The sequence below is a fragment of the Falco punctatus genome (assembly GCF_963210335.1).
Source record: "Falco punctatus genome assembly, chromosome: 19".
In the NCBI taxonomy this organism is placed as follows: Eukaryota; Metazoa; Chordata; class Aves; order Falconiformes; family Falconidae; genus Falco; species Falco punctatus.
The window spans coordinates 4,711,542-4,720,901 of NC_137599.1; positions in this window are offsets into that span (position 1 = coordinate 4,711,542).

The window sequence follows — 9,360 nt, forward strand, 5'->3', positions numbered from 1 at the left end:
TATCTAAACTGGGATTGAGCCGAATTCTTCAGAGGGAAACCACAGCCTGAGATGTGTTAGTGGCTTCATTACCCCGACACTACCACATTTTGCATATTTCAATCCGCCCAGCAGGATCCAAAGTGAGAGTAATAGAAAGCAAATTACAGACAGACCAGCAAGGAGATTAAGGTTAAAGATAACTGTTGTATATCGATCCAATTAATGATGTGGAAATAAAAGTTTAGAGACACATGAACAGTTTTATATACAAAAATAGTGTTGAATTTAATAGTTGAATCCTGGAGATGATGTGTGGTCCTTAGCAGGCAGGTCTTTCTGCAGGGGAGCTAACTGCTGCTGACAGCGAGGAGTGCTCTGAGCCTGCTCTGGGTTTCATGGGTGACACAGTCACTACAGGACCAGCAATCCTGTTCCCCAGTTTGCTCCCAAAGCTGGCTCTGGGCCTGATCTAGACCTTAAGCTGGGACTGAAGCCATGCTCTGGCAGTGCTCCTGTCACACAGTTTGGCTGCCCCCACCTCTCTTGCAGTCTTTCTGGCATAAAGGAGCTGGCCCTGGTGGAGTGAGGACTGCACTCTGTCCTGGATGAACTGAAGACTGGGATGAAGTGAAGACTGGAAAATAACTAAAGGAAGGAAACCACGGAGGTGAAGGCTCGAGCTGATGTGCCTGTACCCATCCAAAGCTTTTCTGGGTTCATGTAGTGACACAGGAGGGAGAGCAGAGGTGGTCTGCCTTGACTACAGAGCCAGTGGGGCTCCTCTGTGCCAAGTAACAGACCATTACGGGTAATGCCAGCGGCCATCTCGTTGAGGCTGCCTGAAGTTCTCCCCGCTGTGAAGAAACTTCAAGCTAGTTCTGACCAAAGGGAGTGGATTTGGGCTGAGCTGCCTCAGACACCTGCAGCAGGAGCAGAGCTCTGCAGCTGACTGTAGGGCAGAGATAACTGATTCAGCATCAGCATTGTGCATGCTGCAACCTACATCTTGGACTCCCTCCTAACAAGAAAAGCTGAAATCAGCTCCCTGGCTCCCTCTCACAAGCCTAATGTCACAGGCTCTCCTCTGCTTTCTCGTACTTCTGTTGTCACAGAACCTGATTTTCCAACTGGTAGAAGAATCCACCATTTCTGTCTGTTCGCTTTGTCAATGTGTGGTATAAGCTTAATATTAAAAAGCGGTCTTAGAGCTGGGTGGCACTGGTAAAGCAGCACAAGGCTCTGATTTACTGGTGGAGAGTGTTGGTCTCATCAGGATGACTGCAGCACTGAGCCTCCATCACCCACATTCTGTTGTCTCTACCCAAAGAACCTCCATGAAATACAAAAGTCACACAGTGAAAGGCCACACCATACAGCGAAGACTTTTTTTTTTTTTTCTGCTTGGTCTTTTTCTAACCTGCAGTTAATTAATTGCCAATTAACTTGCAAACCTGGTTACTCCCAGCACATTAATAGCAGAATATAAATGCATGCACTCTGCCCTACAGAGACATGAATGTTCCTTGCCTGGAACAAAAGTTAGGGGGAGGACTGTGCTCAAACTAACCTTTACAAATGTGTTATTAACCATCTTGAGGTAATTGGTTACAAATTAACTCGGGGTGAAAACCCTGCACCTGAAGGCCTTAAGACAAATGTTTTGAACTTTATTCTCAACTGCCTGAGGGTGAAGAAAGATAAAATACAATGTCACCCATATGACCAGTCTGGCACTGGGACAAGCAAGGAGGTGCACCTTCTTTCCAGCCAACCACAGGATTCTAATCCCTGATCCTCTCTTTGTGCCCAAATTCCTGCGCCCTTTGCCATGTCCCTCAATGACATGTGTGGTTTACACATGCAATAGGTGGCTGCGCACGCAGGGAGCTGGGCAGACATCACGGAAACAAAAAAATCAATGGGCTTCTCACCTTGCAGAATTGCCAGAGAGAAGGAGTAGCTTCTTCAGGTAGGAGAGTGGGTGTGCTGCAAGCTTTTCTCTTCTCACAATGAAAATGGTGTGAAGAAATGATGTGGGCAAAGGTAAAATGGCAATAATAATAGTGCTACTACGCCTGCAGGGCCTGCCTGGGTTTATAGACACATGCACACACACTTTGCAGTTTTGGCTTGTTTCTGAATCCTGGAGTATGACAGCAAACACCACTGGAGCCTTCATAAACTTTCTAGGTACCAATGTGTTAGTAAGCATGCAATACATTTATTTCCATAGACAAACAAAACCTAAATTATGAAGGCCTCTCAAGAGGCCCCTAGAAGAGGGCCTTGCAATATTTCGGGCCATGCTGGCCCTCAACAGGATCTTGAGGATGCTGGGCATCGCCTTCAGCATACCTTTGTTTGTGAAATATTCAACGTGGCTCTGCAAAGCACTTACAATAACTTCTCAAACTATTCAACGGAGGAATATGTTTCGGAACCACTACTTTGGAGACATCTTCAGCCTTCCTTAACACAGAATCACAGCACTACTGAGCAGGACTGGAGGAAGCAAAAGAATGAATGTCTTGCCACCTTCCCCACAGAGCCTGAGAGCTGGCCAGAAGTCCTCCTCATACTTTCTATAAAACTGTGTCTGTTCCAAATCAGGACTTTAAGGTAAATAGTTTACAGCAGTGAACTTTGAGACTTTTGGGGGGCAAAACTTTCTTCAGACCAGCTTCTAATTAGGCTTTTCATGTAGGACCCTGTAGAACCGAACGGGAGCTGTTCCCAAGCATGTGGGAGCCTGGCTTAGTTAGTGCCAAGTTTTCTCCGGTCGTTCCAGCCCTCGTAGTCCTTAGGGAGGGGAATGGGCAGGTTTTTTAGAAGTCAGTATACTGAACCACTTACACTTCACATACTGTGGTACTATTTATGTGTTCTTGAGATTGACTTGCCTGCATTGCCAAGTCAGTAACAACCAGTGAGACGTAAGAGTTAAAAAAGTTTCCTTCCATCACCAGAAACATCACAGGTGGAGGAATGAGAAAAGAACAGATTTGTGAGTAACACATTTGGCAAGCAAAAGATACATGCCTTGGCTGAGCTAAACAGTGGCTGTTATTTGACCACTGCTAGGGTTGAAAATGACTTTAACGTTACTGTGCTTGAACAAAAATGTCCAAATAGTTCCAATAATTCATCTAAGAGATAACAGAAATGAGGCCAAGTCTTCTCAGGAGAGACAACAGTGCTCTGCAGAAAACTAAATTGGATAAAATTAGCTGTGAACATAATGGTAAACAAACTCTAGCTCAGCCTTCCCGTTGCTTAATACTGTTACGGTTTCTGTTCAGGAGCACTGCAGCTGGACCAGAAACCCAGCGCACTACAGGAACCACCTGCATCCTAGCCCGAGCTTTGAATGGAACCAACCCCAAGAAAGCACATTGCAACCTGGTCCCCTAGGGTTACACCTGTGTGGTGGGGTGACCCTGGCCGGACACTGGGTGCCCACCAAAGCCACTCTGTCACTGCCCTCCTCAGCTGGACAGGGGAGAGAAATTATAACGAAAGGCTAGAGAGTAGAGATAAGGACGGGGAGAACACTCACCAATTACCACCATGGGCAAAACAGACTCAACTTGGGGAAATGGGTTTAATTTATTACCATTAAAATTGGAGCAGGATAATGAGAAATAAAACCAAATCTTAAAACTCCTTCTCCCACCTTTCCCTTCTTCCCAGGCTCAACTTCACTCCCGATTTCTCTCCCTGCTCTCCCCGAGCAGCGCAGGGGATGGGGAATGGGGGCTTCACTCAGTTCATCACACGCTGTCCCTGCTGCTCCTTCCACCCCACGAGGAGGGTCCTCACACTCTGCCCCTGCCCCAGCCTGGGGCCCTCCCACGGGAGACAGTCCTCCACGAAATGATCCAGCGTGAGTCCCTTCCATGGGCGCAGCCCCCCAGGCACAGCCAGCCCCAGGGGGGTCCCTGCGGGGTCCCCAGACCTGCCCCAGCCCGGGCTCCTCTCCCCACAGGGCTGTGGGTCCTGCCAGGAGCTGCTCCAGCGTGGGCTGCACATGGGTCACAGCCCCGGCACCCCCTGCCCCAGCATGGGGTCCCCCATGGGCTGAGGGTGGGGATCTGCTCCCCCATGGGCTCCATGGGCTGGGGGCACAGCCTGCCTCACTGTGGGCTTCCCCAGAATCTCTGCTCCGGTGCCTGGAGCCCCCCCTGCCCTCCTGCAGTGCCCTGGGGGGCTGCAGAGCTGTCTCTCCCACAGGTTCTCACTACTCTGGCTGTTGTTCTGCAGGGGTTTTTCCTCCCCTTCTTAAATCTGTTATCCCAGAGGCACCACCACCATTGCTGATGGGCTCAGCCTTGGCCAGTGGCAGGTCCGCCCTGGAGCCAGATGGCATCGGCTCCGCTGGGCATGGGGGAAGCTTCTGGCAGATTCTCACTGAAGCCACCCTTATAGCCCCCCACTATCAAAACCTGGCCATGCAAACCCAATACAAGCTGCACGTCTTCCAACTCTGCACCACCAGAGAGACCACGGTCACTCCTGGAGGTACTCGCTGCCATGGGAGTGAGCAGGTCCCCTCCGCCTTAGACCTAAGGGCTCCCCAGGTCTATAACCTGCCCGCTGCTCCCCCAGGTTGTGCCCTCCCACTGTTACAGTAAGGCTTCTCGAGTGAGCAGAGGAAAGGTGGTACAATACGCTGCTCGGTCACGACGGCTTGTATTTGCTGACAGCTTGCAGGGGATACAAGTCTTCCAGGGAGAATAAAGAGGGTAAGGAAGAAAAGAGGCTCAGAAGAAGGAACGCATACCTGCACAACCCTAATTGTTTTGTTGATGGCTTCTCCAATGAGAAGAGCTATTCTTGCAAAGGGATTGTTTAATTTGCAGATGCAACACATTTTGAAGAACCTACTGGGTCAAGATTTTTTTAATGAGTAAAGCTAGGTTAATACCTGGTTTGCTTTGAATTGGTGTTTGGTTTTTTTTTCCATAAGAAAATCAGACATAAAATTGTTGGCCATGGATGGGGAGACACAACTTACAATGGAAATTATCTTCAGCGATTTCTCAGATGTCTGGTATAGAAAAAAAGAACAAACAACACAACAGCATGAAAAAACAAAAGAGAAGTATTCAATTTCACATGGTCCAAAATGAAATGTTTCATTTGTGGTTTCAGATTTACAATACTTTTACCTTTTTAAAAAAATTCAAAGTCAATTTTGAACAGAAATAGAAAAATGGAAAAATTCTGTTTTGCAAGTGTCAACAGAAAATATTGTAACTTCTTCAATCTTTTTAATTTTATTATTATTGGGGATTTTTTTAAACAGATGATCCACTGACATTAGTTGACAGTATCATTTAAAATGCTTCGCTCAACCTACATATGAGTCTTCCAGAGGAGAAAAAGTTAATCTAAAAATACCACCTGCCTCTAAAAATACAATAATGTCTCACTCTTTCCCTTGCAAAATGTGTTTCAGTCTCCTACAACCCGTCTTTGGGCACTCTCTCCAGTCGTAACCAAGCCCATGTGGACACACAGCTGAGCACACCCCTTCGTTTCTGGGACACAGGGAATCCAGTCCCCCCGCCTTTGTGTCAGGAGTGGTTGTGTTGGTGGGGCTCCGGTCACTTCACATTCAGTATTTACAGAGCAGATGTCCTCAGCTGTCACTCTCAACTCCTTTCATGCCCAGGAGAAAGAAACAGGCAGGATTCATCTAAGTGAGTTTAGAGGTTTGCTTAAGGAGGAACTAAACATGCCCTGGAAGCGCTTGCATCTCTCCACCGACCGTGAAGGGTGGTTGACACTGGAGAGCCCTGTGTGTCCCAGGTCCCTTTGCCCACTCATCAAGCTGCCAAACATGAGCCAGCTTTATACACAGAAGCACTTTATACACATTAGCACAGCAAGCTGATAAAGCCTGGTGCAGTGTAGTTCTAGCAGCCCGAGCACCGCACCGTGCTGGTACAGCCACGCAGCTTTCACATCACAGCATCCAGCATCTCAGATGAACAAGCTTGTATCTGTCTGACCACACCAATACGGCACAGATCCACCTCAAAACCTTGTGGCACAATGTGTTACGTGGAAGAAAAGGTCCATATCGCTTAAATAAATTAAATATAATATGTAAAAACCTTTAAAACTGCAGCTCCCACCGCTTTCTCCTTCTCCTTCACATACTTGACATAATAAACTGCCATTTCCAGAGGATGTGAAGCTAAAGATCTCAAAGAACAGTGATTTTGGTATATAGTGAATGTTAATCTATTCCTTTCCTAACACATCAGTGTCTGTGAATTTTAAATGAACTGTATTAAATATTGATTTCCTATAGTTCTAACTGCGCCTGAAGGTTGATATGTCCTGAGGTGATTCACAAATGTGACAGCATGTTTCTCGGGCACCCGTTCCCCACACTCGCGGTGCCTTGTCTCCATCAGGTGTAGGGAGGAGAGCACGCTGCAGCAGTGAGAAGGTCTCCCAGGGAATTCAGGGTGTCCTGGTTTCTAACCCATAATTGCCACCACCTTAAGCAGTTCAGCTCACTTATTTGTTCCCCAAACTATTTCCATCTGTACAATGGGAATATAAATAACAAATTAGACATAACTTCTGTTTGCAGACTTGCTAGTGTCAACAGCAAAGGATAGTTAATATTATTCCAGGTTATCTCACATTGTGAGTAGAATAATTTTGCTATAATAAAGTCCTGGACAGTCTTATATATAGGCACAGCATTTATTGCAGGACATCCTCTGCCAGAGCCACGCTGGCCAGATGCCCCATACAAGGAGGATGCACTGCTCCAGGCTGCCTATAAACGGGCAGCGTACATGTTACTGCCTGAACAGTTAGTCTCAAAGTGTATCTAATATAATGAAAGTGAAGGCAGGATAAGACGTTGCATTTTATTTATTGACTAATTTCAGCCTCTTTCTGTGATCGTTACCTGAACTGTTCCTTCCTTTAAATCAATTGAAACTGCTCTCTCATTGCAAACTGGAACCAATGCAATTTACTTTTCCTATTCATCTAGCTTTCAAGATTTAAAAAAAAAAAAAAAAGAAAAAAAAGAAAATGTAAAGCATGAAAAAAAGAAAATCTGAGAAAAAAAGTGGTAAGGGTTTTATTTGTGCACATATAAGAAATAATCTGTCTTTGGTTTAACCCCTGAGAGTCACCATGCTGTTTGCAGAGATGGCAGCTGTCTAGCTCCTGCAACAGCTCATGCAAGCAGGGAGCGTGCAAGCAGTGTACTTCCAGAGCAGGGACTTGCCACATGCCTGTGTGCAACGTGGCTGGGAAAGCTGCTGTAGCTGGAAAGTCACTTCCCACTTGTTCTTCCCTGCATGAAAGCTAAACTGAAAATGTCTGAGGAAGAAGTTCTGCTGCTGAAAGGTTACTGTCACCTTCAAAGGGAGAAGGGAGGAACTGAAGAGTGTGACACTTCTCTGGCTCAGGGGATGAGTCTTTCTATTCTGACAATACAGCACAAGCTGGAAGTCTCGTAGCATCAGAGAAATTGGAAATGGAATTTGCTGTCTGGGAATGAAAGCAGGATTCTTCCTAAAGGCCTGTCCTCCAGGGCCTTCTACACTCCAGCTTAACGCAAAGCAAGAAACAGAATTTCCCTGCCTACTGTCCATGTACAGAATTCACTTGGACCTGTGGTCACCATGAAAGGTTACCATCACTAGAGCTGGGACTGAGAAAAGCAGTTTTACATTTCCTTACCTTCTGCAACATGCCAGGCCCACCCTGCTGGTTTCCCACTGGGGCATCCACTAGGATTTGGGGATGTATGGACGCCTCTGGCGAAACACGTAACTTTTTTGCCCACCATCACTTTGCATCAACCTAAAGGTATATCTAGAAATTTTCAAATCCACTTGACAGTTTTATGCTGCTCTCGAGTTCCTCCTTGAAGCAGGATTTCAAGTCCTGCTGAATTGCTCACTCAGCTCCTAGGACAGGGACCAAGATCACTGACTTATGTTAGTGTTGGTCTCTGATATTCATGGCAAGAGAAAGGAGCTGCCATAAATCATACATATAGCTTTGTCAGGTGGCTTTTGCCAGATTTATAGCAGCGTGTGCTCTGCTTTTCTTGGGCACTCAGCACAGAGTGCCTTCCTTCAGAGAGCTTGTCATCTATCAGTGCGGAAAACACCTTCTGCGTAAGAGCAGAAAAACATTTAAGCACATGGACATAGTGAAATGCAGTGCAATTTCCCACCCATTCTTCCAGGTATCAGCACAGGGCACAATGTGACTCCCAGGAAATGTCATTCAAAATATTCTGAAGTGCAAATGCTCACAGCTAGGCTTTATATTATCAGGCATCACATCAGATGAGATACTGTCCATCCTTCTGCATTCACTCTATAAAAGCCTAGCGATGCACAGGCAGAGCTGAGCTCCTCTGCACATGCAAGCTGTAGCTGCAGGCAGAACCCACGATCCATTGTGCAGCTGGACAGCAGGGAAGCCTCTCGCTTTAGCCCAGGCCAGGGGTGTGCACCGTTTCCTCCAGTCTCTGGTCCTGTTAACATGTGAGCACTGGCTGGAAATCTATCATCCATTTGAGGAGAAGGTGGCAGAAGACACGTGATAAGGTAGAACAGACGAAGCCATTAACCTGAGGAAACAGAAGCTCTCCTCCTGCTAAAGCCTATCAGAGCAGATGACGAGACACAGACATCCCCTGGCTGCAGTCTCCAGTCACGCGGAAGGGAGCCATTACCGCCCAGCAGCAGACTGGTTACCTCAGCAGCGACAGGCTTGAGGGAGATCATCTGCCTTCCTGCAATCCGGCTGGGGCTCCGTCAATCCAATCTCTTTAATGGTGGTACTCACGACAACCCTGAAGCTGAACAGTGCTGTCAGTCCCACCTCACACCAGGCAAACACGGTGCCTGTGTACCCGCAGACACCTCCTTTCCCTGCTGTGGCTGAACGTACGAGCTCACAATACGATAGGAAGAGAGACGCACCGTGGCATAGAGCAGAGCCTGAAACGGGAGAGGGGGGAAAACCTCGAACATGCCGCTTTGTGATGGGGAGCTCCACCCTAGGAGAAGCACACTGCAGCGCAGAAGCTGAAGATGGAGGTTACACCCTTAACTGAGGGTCCGTTCTGGCCCATGCCAGCGTGTGCATCCTGGCTAAGGCGGGCAGTGCTCCCGGGGGATGGCATGTACTGGGGGGGCGGGCAGTGCTCCCTCCCTCTCCCAGCGGCCGTCCTGTGAAGGAAGTACCAGGCTGCAGCACCAGGCCTCCTCCGTTAGCCCAGTGAGCCCGACCCATTGCCAAAGAGAAGATAATTTTAAAAGTAAGATTGGGAAGATAAGGGAGAAGATCATCCTCTCAGGAGCATGCAAAGCCATCTGTCCT